This window comes from Myotis myotis, unplaced genomic scaffold (genome assembly GCF_014108235.1).
Source record: "Myotis myotis isolate mMyoMyo1 unplaced genomic scaffold, mMyoMyo1.p scaffold_m19_p_3, whole genome shotgun sequence".
Taxonomy (NCBI): domain Eukaryota; kingdom Metazoa; phylum Chordata; class Mammalia; order Chiroptera; family Vespertilionidae; genus Myotis; species Myotis myotis.
The window spans coordinates 766,292-784,133 of NW_023416335.1; the positions used below are offsets into that span (position 1 = coordinate 766,292).

The following is a 17,842-nucleotide window of genomic DNA, read 5'->3' on the forward strand; positions in this document are numbered from 1 at the left end:
AAATATGTCATCTCTTTCAAGCCAGCACACGCTGGCCTCGCGTTACTTTATGAGCAATCACACCATGTTATTACTACGTGGAAAATAAATTGAACTGAAAAGGGACGTTAAGGGACTAGGTCAGTGAAAGAGAACATGGAAGGGTGCGTCAGTCTGAAGCTCAATCGTGCGGTCAGAGAGAACTGCCACAGACACACAGAACAGAGGTGGGGCTTGTCACCACAGGGCCGGCGGGTCCTTGATGCGGTTTGAGAAGGGGAGCCCTCCGAATTCATATGTCAATTCCATGTGAACACGCCAAAAACACTTTCCCCAAAATACCAGTAAGTCCACCTCAGGGGGTGGGTAAGCATGGCTTTGGGAATTTGAATAGGGAAGTGGTCAGCCTCCCTCGATGTTTGGATAAGCACGTTTGAGGGTTCCATACGATGCGTTGGGACTGACCCCACAGCCTGCTGTGCTTCCGGGCTGACAGAGGTCCAAGCAGAGGAGAGGTGGCTCCAGCGTCAGCCCTCCCTGCGCCCTGGGAGTCTGGGCAGGAGCCAGGCCCACCTCTTGGAAGCTACTCGAAGAAAGAATTCATAGACTGAAACCCAGTGCTGAGTGTTTCATCGGAGTTCAGACAGAGGGACAAGCAGGTTGGAACCTGGAGAGGACAGCGATGAAGACACGGGAGGCGGATTTCCCGCTCTAACCCAGGGCCCCTTGACGCTTTGGAAGACAAAAACAGAACAAACATTCAAACAATGATTGAGAATAATGATTGAGAATTTTTCAAAACTGGGGCTTCGGAGAGGTGCTTGCAATGGGTGTAGCTAACAAAGATGACCATGCTGAGTGTTTGAGGAGCTATACATCTATAAGGAAAAGCGAAACAAATAAAGGAAAATAAGCAACAGAAATGAACTGTCCATTTACAAATAAAAAATGTCCCATTTCAACAAATGCAGGAATACATCTTTAAATGATCAGAAGATGCCATCTCACTCATCGGTTGGAAAAAGTGTAAAAATATGATGTTGGTGAGGATAAGGGGCAGGGAGACACTTCTATGCTGCTGGCTAGAGAGCAAACAGAGAGGAACTGGGTAATCTCTGTTATACCTGAACACGCACGTACACGATCATGACCCAGCAACCCCACCTTGTGGTCTGAGAAACCCACAGACAAGCGCACAGACGAGGAGATTCAGTGCATGTCACACGAGGCAAAAGTTGGCACAACTTAAGCACTCACCACAGGTAAATGAACAAATTGTGCTCATACGTTTGTTTCTACAGCGAGACTCTTATCAGTCAAAGTAAATATGCCTGCGCACACCAATATGTACGAAATGTTTAAAATAATGACAGAGAATGAGCAAATTTAGAATAGAGGTTTATCTATTAGGTCAGTTACATCTGAGTGAAATGAGAGGTTATGACAAGAGGGGAAAAAAAGGACTATTCTACTTTATCTACAAAGTGCTATTTTTTTAAAAAGACAAATGTGGCAGAAGGTAAAAATGTATTAAACATAAATGTTTATTGTGCTATTCTTTGTATTTTCCTGTTTAAATATTTTATAACTTAAAATGTTTTAGAAAATTCAATCAATATCATTCTAGTGATAAAATCTCAAATTTTATGCAATTATTGGTTAATTAATTTTAAGCCCCTTTGGTATATCATGAAGTCCAAAGAGTAATGTTAGCTAAGTAATACAATTTCATAACAACTGAAATGTTGACATTAATTTTACAATGTATGTGATATATATATATACCTTAATAGACAATATTGTGGAGATAGATTATATATTTTTAAAACTATTTCAAGTTTTCAAAGTACTTTCACATACAGAAAGTTTTACAATATTTAGTTCTCTATGTAGTTACTGCGCATCAGTTCGATCAGGTTTTGTGGGAGTTTTTTTGACATGCTTGTTTTGTTCTCTTTCCACTTTTACGTTAAAAGTAGTGAGAGAGGGCCCTAGTTGCTCTGGCTCAGAGGATAGAGCGTCCGCTTTGGCAAACTGCAGCTCGTGAGCCACATGCGGCTCTTTGGCCCCTTGAGTGTGGCTCTTCCTAAGCCTTAGGAGTACCCTAATTAAGTTAATAACAATGTACCTACCTATATAGTTTAAGTTTAAAAAAGTTGGCTCTCAAAAGAAATTTCAATCGTTATACTGTTGATATTTGGCTCTGTTGACTACTGAGTTTGCCGACCATTGGCCTAAACCAGGGGTCCTCAAACTACGGCCCGCGGGCCACATGCAAATACAAATATTGTATTTGTTCCCATTTTGTTTTTTTACTTCAAAATAAGATATGTGCCATGTGCATAGGAATTTGTTCATAGTTTTTTTTAAAACTATAGTCCGGCCCTCCAATGGTCTGAGGGACAGTGAACTGGCCCCGTTTAAAAAGTTTGAGGACCCCTGGCCCTAAACAATGGAAAAATATTCTCGGGTGAGGCTTAACAAGAACAAAAAAACAGTGTGAGAGGGCTTTTCATGTAGGTGAATCTAAAACCCTTTTGGCTAAATTTTTCTAAAATGTAAGAAGTTCTTGTTTTTAGAATATTCCCTGAAAAGGCTCTCACCACATGAATAGCACTGAACACCTTTTCCAAGCCACTGCTCTTAGAGAACACGCCTGGCCTGGAAGACGACTCGACTAGTCATTTCATCCCCCTAACCGCTCTGCTTCTCAGCTCATCATGAAGAACTCGCTGTGCTCTGTGTGAAGAACGGGATGAAAGTACACACTCAATGTTCCCTGAATAAAAGAATGAAATTAGAGACCTTTTCCTCAGAAATTAGGTTATAGTGTTTCTCTCTGGGTTCTAAATCTAACTACGTCTGCTATTGTTTAACTCACCCTTTCAAAACCAATGAACGCAATCATAGTAAAGGAAGAAGGGCACTGAATTGGGCATCTGGGATGATTATATCAACTCTGCATGACTTGACAGATTTATAACGCTACAGGCCTCCATACCTTCATCTTTAAACTGTGAAGGTATAAACAGATAATTTCTAATGTTCTGCTTGATTTATGATTCTTAACTGAAGAGCTGGAGCAATTATGAACCAATTAGAGATAAAAGACTTTTCTATCCAACCGATGGACCATGCTAGACATGTCTTTGACCACTGTTTTCTCTACATGTATATTACCAACTATTTAGCACTGTACCTAACAAGTATCAGTCATAAAAGGAAATGATAGTCTATTTCCCCAGAAATGTTTCTTGGGATCTTCCCTCTTCATCATTCCTCCTTTCATTGTCTGAGTTCAGGCCATCAGTATCTTTTCCACAATCTACTTTATTTTTCTTCTGGTCAATTGTGCCCTGGTTTTAGAGGTCAGAGTGTAACCTGAATAGGGAGTCCAATGCCCTTCTCCATCTTTTTTTCTCCATTGACCATTTCCATCTTTTTAAATTTATCTCTCCCCCTCGCATCTTCAGGTCCCCATCCTCACTTCCTCCAGAGAAAGCAAACAAGTTAAAATCAGGTAGATCTACCATGCACTTCCCCACTTTGTGCTTTTGCTGTTCCTGTTGCCTAGTAAGTCCTGTTTCCTTTCCCAGCAGGTGAAATCTGTTTCTTTGAGTTCCTGTTCAAATAGCACTCTTATTGAACGTTTCTCTGAATACACGGGGAGAAAAAAATTCTCCCTCCACATGAAATCATCTCATAGAACTTTCATATAACCCCACTGTCGAACTTAGCACATTGAATTATACTAAGTTGTTGCCTTTTATATTTTCTCTAGAGGATGGGCTAGTTTTTCCTTTATCCATCCATCCATCAACCTTCTTTGAAGGTCTGCTCTTCATCAGGCACTTGGTTAGATGCAGGGAACAGTTGTAAGAGCTGACTGTAGCTTTTAGCAAGTTTATCGTCTATGTAGAAAGGCAACTTTTAAGTAAATTTTAATTTGCAGAATAAACTAAGTGCCGTGGGAGGGAACAGTCTGCAGGGAATACTTTAGAAGAAAACTCTATGGCTTAGGAGGGTAGGAATTTTGTCCAGGCAATTTCCCTAGTCCGGATAGACCATTCGTTAACTAGTCAGAGTCTGATATATAATTAAAACCGAATAAATGAAATTAAATACACTTTATGTCAAGTACAAGAAGGCTTAGTTTCTCCCGTGTGTTTGATAAAGGCCACAGGTAGTGAAGGTATTTCAAAGGCATGAAGACGAAAATATAAATGACAGTACCAAGTATTTCCATTCAACCAAACCCCACAAGGAAAAGGCCAGTGTGCACACCTTGAAGGCCGCATATTAACTCCATAGAGCTCCAAGAATAGAGACAAAACAGTTGCACCCCAAGGCATCTCCCTGGGTGCCACCTGAGTCCAATGAGACCATCATGAAGTGCAGGTGAGGGTGTGAGGCCAGGGCAGCCTGCTCCTGAAGAAGACTCGCTTCCCTCCTGCGGCCCCTCCAGGAGGACATTCTGACCTCTTGCTCGCATCTTTCACCCGCTCACGTTACCAAGAAAGTGCAGACTCCGCACGTGGGCAGGGCTAGGGGGCGGCTCACTGTGTTCCCGCACGGCCAGCCTCACTGTAAACCCTGCGGAAGCCTCGCAGAGCCTGGACCCACGTCTTCCCCGCGGACTACCCGTTGCTAGGTAACCACCTCTGGCGCGTTTGGTATCCCAGGGTCACGAGCCACTTCCGCCTCTCCACCTGGCGCTCCAATCAGTGGCCAGGATAGCCGTCACGTGGACCTCGGGGCGGGATCAGGGGCGCCGGAGTGCCGCGGTTGGCTGGTGGAGCCCTCCCTCCTACCCTGGAATCCTTAGTGCGCGGGAGGAGAGGGCGGGGCTCGGGAGATGAGGGCGGGGCTCTGGGGGAGAGGGCGGGGCCGGGAGAGGGAGGAGAGGGCGGGCCGCGGGGTGAGAGGGCGGGGCGCGGGAGGAGAGGGCGGGGCGCGGGATATGAGGGCGGGGCTCGGGGGTGAGAGGGCGGGGCCGGGCGCTGGAGGAGAGGGCCGGCGCGGGGTGAGAGGGCGGGGCCGGGTGAGGGAGGAGAGGGCGGGGCCGGAGGAGAGGGCGGGGCCGGAGGAGAGGGCGGGGCCGGGCGAGGCGGGGCCGGGCCGCGCTTTGGGCTCGCCGGCTGCGCCCACTTTATCCTGGGCTGCTGAGCGCGGCGGCGGCGCCTCCTCCCGCAGGTAAGGAGCCGGCGGCGGCGGCGGGCGGGGGACGGCGATCCCGGACCCTGTGGCGTCGTGCAAGCGATGGGTCCTGCGGTCCCTCCAGGAGCGCAGATCGGGCTCCGCGCGCCCCTGGGCTGTGCCCCCGACGGGGTCCCGCGGTCCGTCCCCAGCTTCGGACGCACCTCGTTAGGACCTGCGCACCAGCCCCCGCACCCACAGGTCTCAGTGCCGGGAGACGGGGTGTTCCTGTGCTCTCTGGGCGTGTGTGTGGATTGGGGGGGGTCCCCCTCGGTGCCCGCCAGCAGTGCTGTGCTGATGACCTCCCCTCCGAGGAGGGTCTTCATCTTCAGGTTGTGCCGGGAAAGCTGTCAGGAAAGGAGGAAACGTTCGGAAAAAAGACAGTGTGAAATGTGAGGGGCCTCGTAGACGTTGTATTTCACGAAAATGCCACACTTCCTGCCCCCTAAACAATCCAGACTTTTTGCAGGCAGATAGTAAGAGGAGCAAAATGTAAGCTGACTTTTTTCTGTATCAATTAAAAGCAATTGATTGGAATGACATTTAGTGATTACTTTGGTCTTGTATCAAACACCAGGCACACTTGTGTTTGTCACTCCCGTAGATACATTTACTTACGGGCGCCTTCAGCAAGGATTTGAAGAGAAACACTGCATTCCTCAATCTTTCGTTGTCTGAGACTTTCAGACATACTATTCACAGGATCTCATCTCTCTGCCAATCTCCGTAACCGAGGTTATGGGTCCCGGTTGAGTATGTTAAGTCACCTCAGTTAAGAGGAAGGTTTCCTTGAGGTTCTGTTTCTCTACAGAGGACATTCCTCGGGGATTTCTGCAGCTCTCCGCAGGCATCCCTGCGTAATTATTCTTGTTTGTAAATCTCCAGGGAAGAGTCTGCCAACAGGGAGAGAGTGGTGTCCCTGTGACTGTCCCAGGCCGCAGCCTGGCCTTGGAGGTTGGCTGGAGGGGCTGGCGTTGATGCGGGGGCTGGTGCCGACAGCCCCTGGGAGAAGCTCCCACTCCCCTTGAGATTCTGCCGCTTGGCCCCAGGGCGAGACAGGGGCATAGTCCCCTCTTCCCGGCCTGGGTCCAGTGGTCTGACCCTCCTGCCTGCTCTGCGATCTAAAGTTAAATGTAGTCATTGGGTGACTGTGGATTCAACAACCTTTGGGGGAACATGCTCTGGTGGCTTGCGTGGAGACTGATGTTACAACGCTACTTGACTGTCCTTGCGTTACTAGTTCCTGGGAGATTTTCTAAATTGGAATAAACCAATGCCTATTTCAAAGGGCACACATGGAAAGGAAAAAAAATAATATAATTAAGTGTGCTCTACAAACTTACTCTATATAAAACACGTAGTTGAATGGTATTATTTATATAGATCCCGTGTTCCCCTGTATTGACATCAATAGAAGTACTTAAAGAACTGTATCTCTGAAAAAAAAATATGTATTTATGTAAAAGTTTTAAAATTCTTCATTCTTCTTGTTTTCAATAATTAAATTCTGGTGTACTAAAATCTTTTGTGACCCATCAGTCACATAATAATGCCATCTATTAGAAAGCCACAAACTTAATTTAGCTTAAAAGAATATTTTTGGCCGAAACCGGTTTGGCTCAGTGGATGGAGCGTCGGCCTGCGGACTGAGGGGTCCCGGGTTCGATTCCGGTCAAGGGCATGTACCTGGGTTGCGGGCACATCCCCAGCAGGAGATGTGCGGGAGGCGGCTGATCGATGTTTCTAACTCTCTCTCTCTCTCTCTCCCTTCCTCTCTGTAAAAAATCAATAAAATATATTTAAAAAAAAAAAAAAGAATATTTTTGAGTTCCTCTGCTCCAAATAGAGGGACTACCCCGGGGAGAAGGTTTTGGTTGTTGTCTTCTATAGACGCCATCTTGTAGCCCTTCGCCTGGGCATAGGTAAGTCAGGAGCAGTTCTTAAATTACTTAGAGTTGGGATGGTCTTATTTTTGTTTGTTTCACCTTCATAGATACCAGACATCAAACATGAATGACTAGGTTGTCACTACCAGTAAAGTGCCTCCAAAGTACATAACATTTGCTTAAACTCTGTAAAGAAGGCTAACATGAAATTCAAACAGTTTTGAAGGATTTTTCTTCCTATATTCCAGTATGTACTTGAAATCTGATGTATGTGAGGAAGGCAACAGTTGGTCAGATTACTGAATAACCAGTTTACCCAGCCATTCATGATAAGGATGTATATACAAGTATTACTTCTACTTCCTGTAATTGCCAAACTACCTCATTCTATATTTTGTGTATCTATTCCATTGGGCAGACTGAAGTATTAAAGTGGAGTTATGTAGCTTCCAGTGTGTCTTCGAGACAGAGATTTGAGAGTATTTTGATCCACAGAAATCGTATTAGGAGATTGGGAGGGATTTCTTATTTACCCGACTCCTTCTTTTCTTTTGTATCAGAAACACGTACTAAACCAGGAGTTGGCTGGCTCTTTTCAACCTCCGAGGCCAGGCCACAGCCCGGGATAACCACATGGGCATTGTTCTCTCCCTGTTGAGACTATTCACCTTGCTGTGAGCAAGAAATTAGACAGCGATGCCTGCAGAGAACAAGAAATCCCACACAGAATTACTCTGTAGAGGAACAAAGCCTAAAGGAAAACATTTCTCTTTCTTGAGGTTATTTAAACTGTTCAAGGACTTGTAACTTTGGTTTTGAAACATGGGGGGAAATACTGTAGAATGACTAGCTCTGACCTGCACCTTTCAATATTGAAGGTAAAAATCCCAACATGAATAATTGGAAAGATTTCAACAATTTTCATGGTAAAACATAGGCCGTCCCCTGAGGAGAGTGTTGAGGCTGTTTTCGCTTGACTTCAAAGACTAGACAAATATAACTGGAGAGAAATTCGAACATTTGAAATAGGCTAGACTTCCTGAAAAAGACAACCTAAAACGATAGGCCCAGGCTCAGTTGTCATAGGGAAGTCACATTAGCAGGTACTTGAGTGATACTTTTTTAAACCATACGGATAAAAGCCTTAACTTGTTATTACTGTACATGCGCTTACGAAGTATAATTTAGTAGCCTAATTATCTCCTAACACTCTGGAATTCTATTATATTCTAATTTAAGAAATCCATATATAACGGAAACAGATAGTAATATAAATCTTATACAACAAGATTATACAAGAGATAATTCATCAGTGTTATTTGCCGGTATTGGGATAATTGATCATTGAAATGTTTAAGAAAATTATCAAAAGATGTAAGAAATACTTTTCCATGCTTCAGTGAAGAAGGTGCATCAGTGACTACTTGATTCATAGATGTGAATGCTCAGTCATGGAGAACTCACCATAGAGGCCATTAAATAATTTTTCTGATGCTTAGGTTTGTTGTTTTCTTCCAGATTGTCAGCATTTTAAGTTGTGAGCATGTGCCAGCATCCATGTAGGCTCACTTGCAATTACGTATAATAAATTCCATCTCATACTAAACACACAAAAAACTTCCTTTCCAACTGGAAAGTAGGAAATAAGTCTCATTACAAGGAACACTCCTGTTTGATATGCTGTAGGAAAGCCTTCATTCCCAATAAAAAACAGCTGCACACGGAGGGGTGAAAATTGAAGTCTTGGTTAATAAGAAATAGGTAATATTTAATTTAGTTTGGTCCTTTAAGACAAAACATTATGAATGAGTTGTAATGAAAAGTTATGCCACATTTTATTTATTTATTTAATCCGGGACATTTTTCCATTGATTTTTAGAGAGAGTGGAAAGGAGGAAGGGAGGGAGGGAGGGAGGGAGGGAGGGAGAGAGAGAGAGAGAGAGAGAGAGAGAGAGAGAGAGAGAGAGAGAGAGAAACATCCATGTGAGAGAGACACATTGATTGGTTGCCTCTTGCACGTGCCCTGACCAGAGTAGGGATTGAACCTGTAACCCAGGTAGGTGCCCTTGACCAGGAATGAACCTGAGACCCTTTGGTCTGCAAGCCAATGCTCTAACCACTGAGCAAAAACAGCCAGGGCCCACATTTTATTTTTAAGGTAAACACGGTAACAGGTTTGAAGGAGTCGCTTCAGAATTTAAGCTGGAGGGATCCTTGGAGACAAAATAATCTAACGCCACTATTTTGTGGATGAGGTCACTACACACATAAAGACTGTGTTGCTTAAAATCAGTCAGCGTGAAAGCTGGTCTAGACCTTCAGCCTTTGGCACTCAGCATTGGGCTGCTCCCTAAAGATGTTAAAAATGTATCAACAACATCATTTTCCCTTTCCACTGCATTTCTTCAAGTGACTAATTCAAAAGTTCGAGTAATGAAGGTTTAGATCACGTTTGTAATGTTAGAATGATTGAGGTGCATAATGAACAATGTGCATGTGTTTGGTTTTTATCATGTAAGATTTTACTTAAGCTATTCGTTAAAAAAGTGTTTTCCTACACGTTTTGCTATTTGTTGATTTGCTCATTAATACAATTTAAGTTTTGCTGCAAAGTCTTTTGTGATTCTTTTGGGATCCAGTTACCTTACAAATTTTTTTTATCCTAATGCATCCCAGTGGCACAATAAGTGTATGTAGCCCAAACATCCAGAATGGACTGTTAAGAATATAAGCAATAGGAAGCTTTCGGAAGTTACGTCTGAAGCGTAGGTTATGGTTACCATTAGGTGACATTTTTGAAGTTGGATGCATTTATTTGCTAGACTTTCTGCCACTTTGGTATCAGATGCCACCTTGAGTGGTATTATTCAGTGTGCACCCTCCACCAGCAGCATGGGTATTGCCAGGGCGCATGTTAGAAATGCACATTTTCAGGCCACACCGCTACGGAATCAGCATCTCTGGGGGCGGGCTAGGGATCTGGGTCTCACTGGGCCTCAGCTGCTTCTTCTGAAGGTGGAGATGGAGGGGTACTGACAGAGCTTCATGCTGCCATTGGGTCTGATCAGCTCGTGAGCTGGTGATGTCCATGTCTGATGCCCCTCTGGAAACTTGGGAGTACCATGTGCTACTAAACAAACGAATTCATTCCTAGAAACATAGTAGATCTATTTCACAAGTATCTATATTTCAATAATAGCTATCATTATTAATTATATCAGTTCATCTTTAGGGGGATTTTATGTTGGCTAAGGTTATACCTTTCGACAGGTGGTCTATCAAAGTAGAGTAGCAACCGATCCGATCTATGCATTGGCCCTGCCTTCGCTGATACAGCCTTTTACTTACCAAAGTTGAGGATTTATTCCAGGCCACCCATCATTGTATGGTGCACATATTAAAGAAATGTTTGGATGTAATAACTTTATGTGGGCTGCTTCTTTTCATTTTAAAGCTTTCAAGCTTTATATTCCTTTGCTGTTTTTTTTTTTTTCAACTGACTTGCCAGTGTAATTTTTAACATCCTTTGCCCAGAATATGAAAATGCCAGCTTTAGTGACTGCCAAATGGAAATCCGGATTGTCACAGATAGGTAAGCGTAAAGGTCCAGCCTACTTAAAAATCTCACAGATAAAATCCAACTTACGCAACAGAGAATTAGAAGGGGCGGGGATGCTCAGCTTGACAGGGTCATGGCGTAACTCAGGTCTTCCATCATGAGGAGCGGTCCTATGGACAGAGACAAGGCTACATCTTTTTGCCATGCTCTGTTACAGAAATAATCCTATATCTTTTTATGGCAAATATTTATATATTTGCATTATAATATTTACTTCTAACTCCTTAGTTGATGAGTGAACATACGTGATTTTGCCCCTTACTGTTTTTTTGGCTGACTTTCAGAATGTTCACACTGAAGGTATGTGAGTGACCCTGTTGTTCAAGAAAAGTGGATTCGTTCTTCTATCAAATTAAAAAGCATTTCCAGCCGAAGCCGGTTTGGCTCAGTGGATAGAGCGTCTGCCTGCGGACTGAGAGGTCCCGGGTTCGATTCCGGTCAAGGGCGTGTGCCTGGGTTGCGGGCACATCCCCAGTAGGAGATGTGCAGGAGGCGACTGATCGATGTTTCTCTCCCATCGGTGTTTCTGGCTCTCTATATCTCTCCCTTCCTCTCTGTAAAAAATCAATAAAATATATTAAAAAAAAAAAAAAAAAAAAGCATTTCCACATTACAACGAAAGAGATCCTGTAATCCTTCGAGCACCTAGAGCAGTGGTTCTCAACCGCCCTAATGCCGCGACCCTTTAACACAGCTCCTCATGTTGTGGTGACCCCCAACCATAACATTATTTTCGTTGCTACTTCATAACTGTAATGTTGCTACTGTTATGAATCGTCATGTAAATATCTGATATGCAGGATGTATTTTAATTGTTACAAATTGAACATAATTAAAGCATAGTGATTAATCACAAAAACAATATGTAATTATATATGTGTTTACATATATAATTATATATGTAATTATATTTGTAATTATATATGTGTTATAGATGGTCTTAGGCGACCCCTGTGAAAGGGTCGTTCGACCCCCAAAGGGGTCACGACCCACAGGTTGAGAACCACTGACCTAGAGAAATCCAGTTCTATAATTCAATTCCATATAATTTTCAGTCTGGTGGTTAAAATGTAGGGAGGTATAACAGTGAATGTGTAGCTGACCAATGGAATGCATTAGCTTTGCCACATCTTTAAGTCAGTTTCGTGGTCCTACATATAATGCCTGCATTTTGTGGATCAAATTGGAATTCACACTGGTATAAGTGCTTATTTTATGGTCCAAACTCGAACTACTGCAATGACCTTCTCTGATTCTATTTGCTCCCTAATCCAGGGTTTTAACCTAGCTTAATACTGTGCTTACTGTGACCTATTTTACAATCTAAGCTCTAAAAACATTGTGACTTGACATATGTTGGGAATGCTTCGATAAAGCGCCTTGCCAAATGCATGAGAGGAACGCTTACGGATGATAGAAATGGAAGAGATGAATCTCCGTTAGTAGAGATAACAGAGGCGGGTTTTCTGCTAATTTCCTTTCCTGTTGCTGGATTAAGAAAGTGGCCCTCAGCTTTACTGTGCACATTAATCTCCTGGGAAAGATGTTGAAAAGCAGGTAGCCAGACCCTGAGATGCTGACCCACTGGCTTTGGGGTATCATCCGGGAATCTGATCCTTGGCCGGTTTCTTAGTGAATTCTGATACAAGAGACCTGAGAGCCCTACTTGGAGAGGCACTGATTTAAAATCTCAGTCATCCTTGGTTACTGTAGTTTTCGTATCTCAGTGAGAAAGTGGTCATTTAGAATCGTGGACACCAGACAGGGGAAGACCTCAAGTTAGTAAACTAGGAACTAATGCAAATAAACTCTTCTCGTTTTCTGCAGCTTCTGAAGTTTTTTAACAAGCACGTATTGATTATATAATTCCAAAAACATGTTGGCATAGCCTTGCGCATATAGTGCAGTTGAGAACCTTCTGGCCCTTTAAATATAGTTCCTCATGTTATGACCCAACCATAAAATTATTTTCGTTGCTACTAGATAACTGTAATGTTGCTACTGTTATGAATCGTAATGTAAATATCTGATATGCAGATGGTCTTAGGCAACCTCTGTGAAAGGGTCGTTAGACCGCCAAAGGGGTCGCGACCCACAGGTTGAGAACCGCTGTTTTAGAGACAGTGGGAGAGAGAGGGAAAGACAGAAACATCGATGTGAGAGACACACATCGATTGGTTGCTTCTTGCATGCACCCTGACCAGGGCCCGGGCTGGGGAGGAGCCTGCAACCAAGGTACCAGTCGAACCTGTAATTGAACCTGGGACTCTTTGGTCCTCAGGCCAGCGCTCTATTCACTGAGCCATACTGGCTAGGGCAATGCATATCCTTAACGTAGCCCCTCTCAGCCCCTTCAGGGTAGACTTCAGTTTCTGCTCTTCTCCTGTTATCAGGTTATTTATTTTTTGTGTCCATCTGCTTGTCCTTGACACTGTTTCTAAAAACGATTGTGGATGGATAAAATATTAGTGCTCTATCTCAAAGAAAGACGTAAGTTAATGTGTTCCGGAATATGATGGCTGGGGTGGTAGCTGGGCAGGGAACTCTAAGGGGAAAATAACAAGATAAATGAGAGTGTCCCAGTGAACTTAGAAAATAAAATCCAATTATGCAACATCTACATGTGGACAAGATTATTGGGGGTGCTCCTCCTTACTTTGCTGTTAGCATTAGAAAACACTGCTATGGATTCCTAGTGTCTGGTTTCTTTTTATTTAGATTATATGACTGACAGCAGAAATGTGCAGCTTAGTGTTTTAGAGCAGCAGAATGTTCCCATTAGCATATTTAGCATAAAAAGAAACATTTTAAGCTTCCTGGAAATCCCCTTACGGCTCCTTCCCGTGACTCCTTCCTTCTCCCCAGAGAAAACTTGCTCACAACCTCTAACAGCACAGATGAATCCTGCTGGTGTTTAAAGGTCGATAAACGGAGTCATGTGCTATGTGTCATTTTATGTTGGACTTTCAGTCACCATGGCATTGCAGGCTTCATCCACTTGGTGTGGGTGGCTCATTCTAATTAGTGCACAGCACCCCGAATCTATGGTGATACTACGATTTCTATCTCCCAGATCGGGGAACCTGCCCTTGGGGGCGATCGGCGTGTCTCCCCCTCCCCACCGCCCTTTGTGGCAGCCATACTGGGCTCTGGATCCGTGAGGGTGTTGGGCGGGAGAGACTGCACCTCCTCAAACCCTGGCAGATCTGGGCTGAGTTTCCCTGCAGATGTTGTCCTGCCCACCCTCCACCCACCCGATCAGCTTTGGCTTCTCCCCTTCTGCCCCGGGGAGTGCGTCTTTGCTATCTTCCTCCAGAGAGAATTCACTTTTGCTTTGAAAAGCGTCAGTGTGGGGAAGACCACTCGCTCCAGTCGTGGGTGGATTTGTTTGAAGCTGACCCTCAGGCTCTGTGAGGGAGGGTCTGTTTCTATTTCCTCCTTAGTCTTCAAGTTAACTGCCACGACATTCTGAATTTAATTAAAAAAGGTGCGCCGCTTGCGTCTATAGACGCTTATGGCGTGCAAACGGTTAAGCCATAGCCCCAGATTATTCTTGCTGAAAGGACACCATTATTAGGTCATTTCCCCGTCCAGCCCTATGACATCACCAGAGCTCTCCAGAGCTTCTCAGTATTTTATTTAGGCAAATGCTGTTGGGGAAAACGTGGCATCCACCCCACCCTCCACCCCAACCACCATCATCAACGAAAAAGTGCTCGGCTAGGCTCTTTGGACTTCTCGTGTGACTCCTCTTCTTAGCCTGAGAGCTTACGTATTTTTATCCACTTTTCCTAGTTGCTCTCAGTGGGAGAACTAGAATATATATACTTGTGTGCCATTGCTGGAAGCCAGGGTCTTATTTATAAATAACAATATATATATATATTTTTAATTTGTCTTTATTATTGAAAATATTACAGATGTCCACTTTTCCCCCCATTGACTTCTCTCTGCCCTCTCCCATCCCTTTCCCAGGCCTTCGCCCCACTGTTGTCTGTCCATGGTTTATGCAAATGTGCACATAAGGTCTCTTCCCTCCCCACCCCCACCTTCTCTCTGAGAATCCTCATTCTGTTGCATGCCTCCATGTCTCTGCGTCTATTTTGTTCGCACGATCTCACTTATATGTGGAATCTAATGAACAAAATAAACTGACAAACTAAAGAACAATCTTTCAACAGTGAGGAACCATTCTGACCATTCCAAGCACACTTTTTAAACTGTGTACCTGCTTCTAGCTCTTCCTCCTGACGTTTTACTGCAGGGCTTTGATGGAGGTGGGGTAGAGGGATCGCCCTAAGTGCAGTGACATGGTGCTTCTGACAGCTGCCTTCCACTCATTTCGGTGCCTTCAAGGAGAGTTTATTCCTGGTGAGTAGGCAGGCAGGTGATCCCAGGTCCGCAGCACCCTGTGCACCGCCTGCAGGAGGCACGTGTACGCTTTCCAAGTCCCTCTCCCAGCCCCGTCCTCTCCTCTGACCGTCGCAGCAGGGCTCTAGGCAGGTCAGATGCAGGGATGGGGAAGGGGGTGATTTGAGCAGTGCATGATGTCATACTTCGTGCTCCCCTGTTTGATTGAACCAGTGGTGGCCTGTGCTCACCTTGCACGTTAATTCCAGTTCCTTGGGAAGTTCCTGTAAGTATCTTTGCTGTGTCACATGGTAACGGAGACAGGGCCGACTGAGAGCGTAACTGCAGCTGGTGCCATAGGTTAGAAGGCGTCCCTGGTGGGGACAGACTTCGGATAGGAAAGGACAGGCTGCAGATGCCGACATTTCAGAGGGTTAAGCCGATGCTCTGGTCTGAGACAGCAGGTGACACTGGATGGAGAAACCTGGCTGTGGAATCAAAGCAGAGACAGTGGAGACCAAGACTTCGGGCACAGGCCGCCGTGTCATTTCACTGTATCGGGATGTTACACAGGCGAGAGCGATAGAAACAGTCCCAGGTTCCGGCAGAAGAGCGCAGAAGCGGACACTTCGGGATCTGGCACAAATAGGTCCCCATACATTTACACCCAGAGAACTTTTAGTACGTTCAGCTCTCGGCCAGGAACTGCCCGCCAGGGTTTTGATTTCAGTCCTTGTAATTATGGCCCGAGGTGAGGACTGGATGCTGTGGCCAGCTTCTCAGAACGAGAGCAGGGCCTACGTCTTGTGCTTCATCCTACCCGTCCTGACACAGAATTAGAAAGCGCTTCTGAAAAGGGTGTTTCTCAGATGGAAACCCCGCCCCCGTCTGACTGGGCCTCGTGGATGTGCCCCTGCGTTTGCCTCCTGTGAAATGACTGACCCTCAGAGACTGAAAAAAAAACATGAGCTAACTCAGATTCTTTATCTACATAACTATCTCTTGCCCTATTTAGCTATCTAAAGAACGTCCTGTCCTCTGTAACTCTCCTCCCGCACATAGGTTGTCAGGACACGCTAAACCTTGTAAACCCCGCTTCCTTCCTACAGGCATCAGCCCTGCTTTCCCCATGCAGGTGAAGGGAGCCTGCTGTCTGGGCGAGCTGAGCTCCGTGGAGTGGAGTGTCTTCGTGGCTCGGCAGTGCTGGGTCTGATATCCCTGGGGGCCGTTGTATGCATCAGGGAGCTATTGCCACAAAAGTGCTGATACAGATCCCTCCCACACTCAGCACAGTAGGACAGCGAGCATTAATATGCTCACAGGTGTAATCCTAGGGTTTTCCTAACAGGTTTGGCTAAGCTGGGTGGTCCTGCACGTCCCTGGAGGCCTGGGATTGGTCTGGACAGCTCTGTCCTCCTTGGCCCAGCGAGGTAGCCATGGACTGTCCTTCTCAGGTTGACAGCAGGGGCACGAGGGTGGGAATGGACCTGGGACAGTGATGTCTGCCCACCTGTCACGAGGCCAAACAAGTTGCGTGGCAAGTCCAAAGGCAGCAGGCAGGGACCATCTGCCGCCGAGGAGGTCATGGCAAACAGAGATGCGGAGAGTGTGTGCGAGGGTCAGGACCGACAGCCAGGCCGTGTTTGGATAGTAATACTTGCAGTAAGGTTTCTGACATTGCAAACATTCTCCTTTATCGCCTTTGTTTATGTCTTTATCATGATGACACTGGGGTTTGATTATTGTCATTTCCTTCCATCCCTGATCTTACCGGGTGAAGGAGTGGACTAAGCCACCATCACCCCGCCTTCCTGTCTCAGTTCTCACGTCTCTTCCGAGGGCAGTTCAGGGTCTCCCTCTGCACCCCAGATGGTTCTGACAGGGAGGGAGGTTTGGGAATTGGAAACTGTCTGCCATTCTTACACTAAACGAACCAGGTTCTGTTCACTCTCAGGTCATCAGAATACCCGGAGTGCAATGAAGAAATGTGTGCTTCTAGGCAAGATAATGTTTCGCCTGAGATTACATGACATGAAGTATTTTGCTTTTCTTAATTCTTGCAAATATGGAAACTAGTGCTCATGGAGTAACATCAGGAAATAATCATGAGACGATGTGTGCCCTGTCAACAAGGTGTTCGTGTTAACTGCGTTGGATTTGCAGTGTTGTAATAAATCACATTTGGTGTCTGGGATAATGATAAAATAATGGTACCAGTTCAAGTGAGCATTTGCACCTTTTAAAGACAATTTCTTAAGTGAGTGGTTAGCCATTTCCGCACAAGGCATGGAAGAGTGGTCCCACTTCGCTTGGTGGGTCCCTCACAGGTCACTGGGGTCTGTGTCGTTGGCTCCTCCCTGAGTGTCAGCTCTGGGCGCCTTCCGTTCCTGTGACCTGCCCCTGGTCGCGGGGCTCTTCTGTCAACTCTCTGGCGGACACGTTGTGTCTCCGTACAGATATGGTTGTGGTGTGGCCCTTTGCCTTGCAGAGCTCACAATTTATATCCACACAAATTTTCACTATCCAGTGCAGATACCAACTTAAAGGCACCCAGGTGAGGGACTTGGTGCATTTGCGGAAGGCTTCAGAGAAGAGGGATATTTAAGGTGGGTCTTGTAAGACCCTCAATATGAAAGAGCTTGTTATTCACCGGAAAAGGGGGAGGGGAAGGACAGTTCAGGCAAAAGCATTTGAAAACGTCTGGACATAAAGTCACGACAGTATAGGACGTGTTGAGGGACTGCAGTGGAAGGAGGGATTGGTAAGTAACCTCGTTTATTAGTTTATGCAAGACACGGGGGTTTGCCCCAAA

The 17,842-nt window shown here is 45.2% G+C and overlaps 1 protein-coding gene across 7 annotated transcripts in view; it reads left to right on the forward strand.

Moving 5' to 3' along the window:
- The first annotated feature begins 5,095 nt into the window (after positions 1 to 5,095).
- Positions 5,096 to 17,842, forward strand: part of WDR17 (WD repeat domain 17) — an 81,757-nt gene continuing 69,010 nt past the window's right edge. For 6 of the 7 annotated variants that reach the window (XR_004966086.1, XM_036299759.1, XM_036299758.1 and 3 more), the window contains exon 1: positions 5,096 to 5,172. The gene's annotated coding sequence lies outside the window, so the exon portion shown is untranslated. The remainder of the gene's footprint in view (positions 5,173 to 17,842) is intronic. The other variant, XM_036299762.1, reaches the window with a different exon arrangement.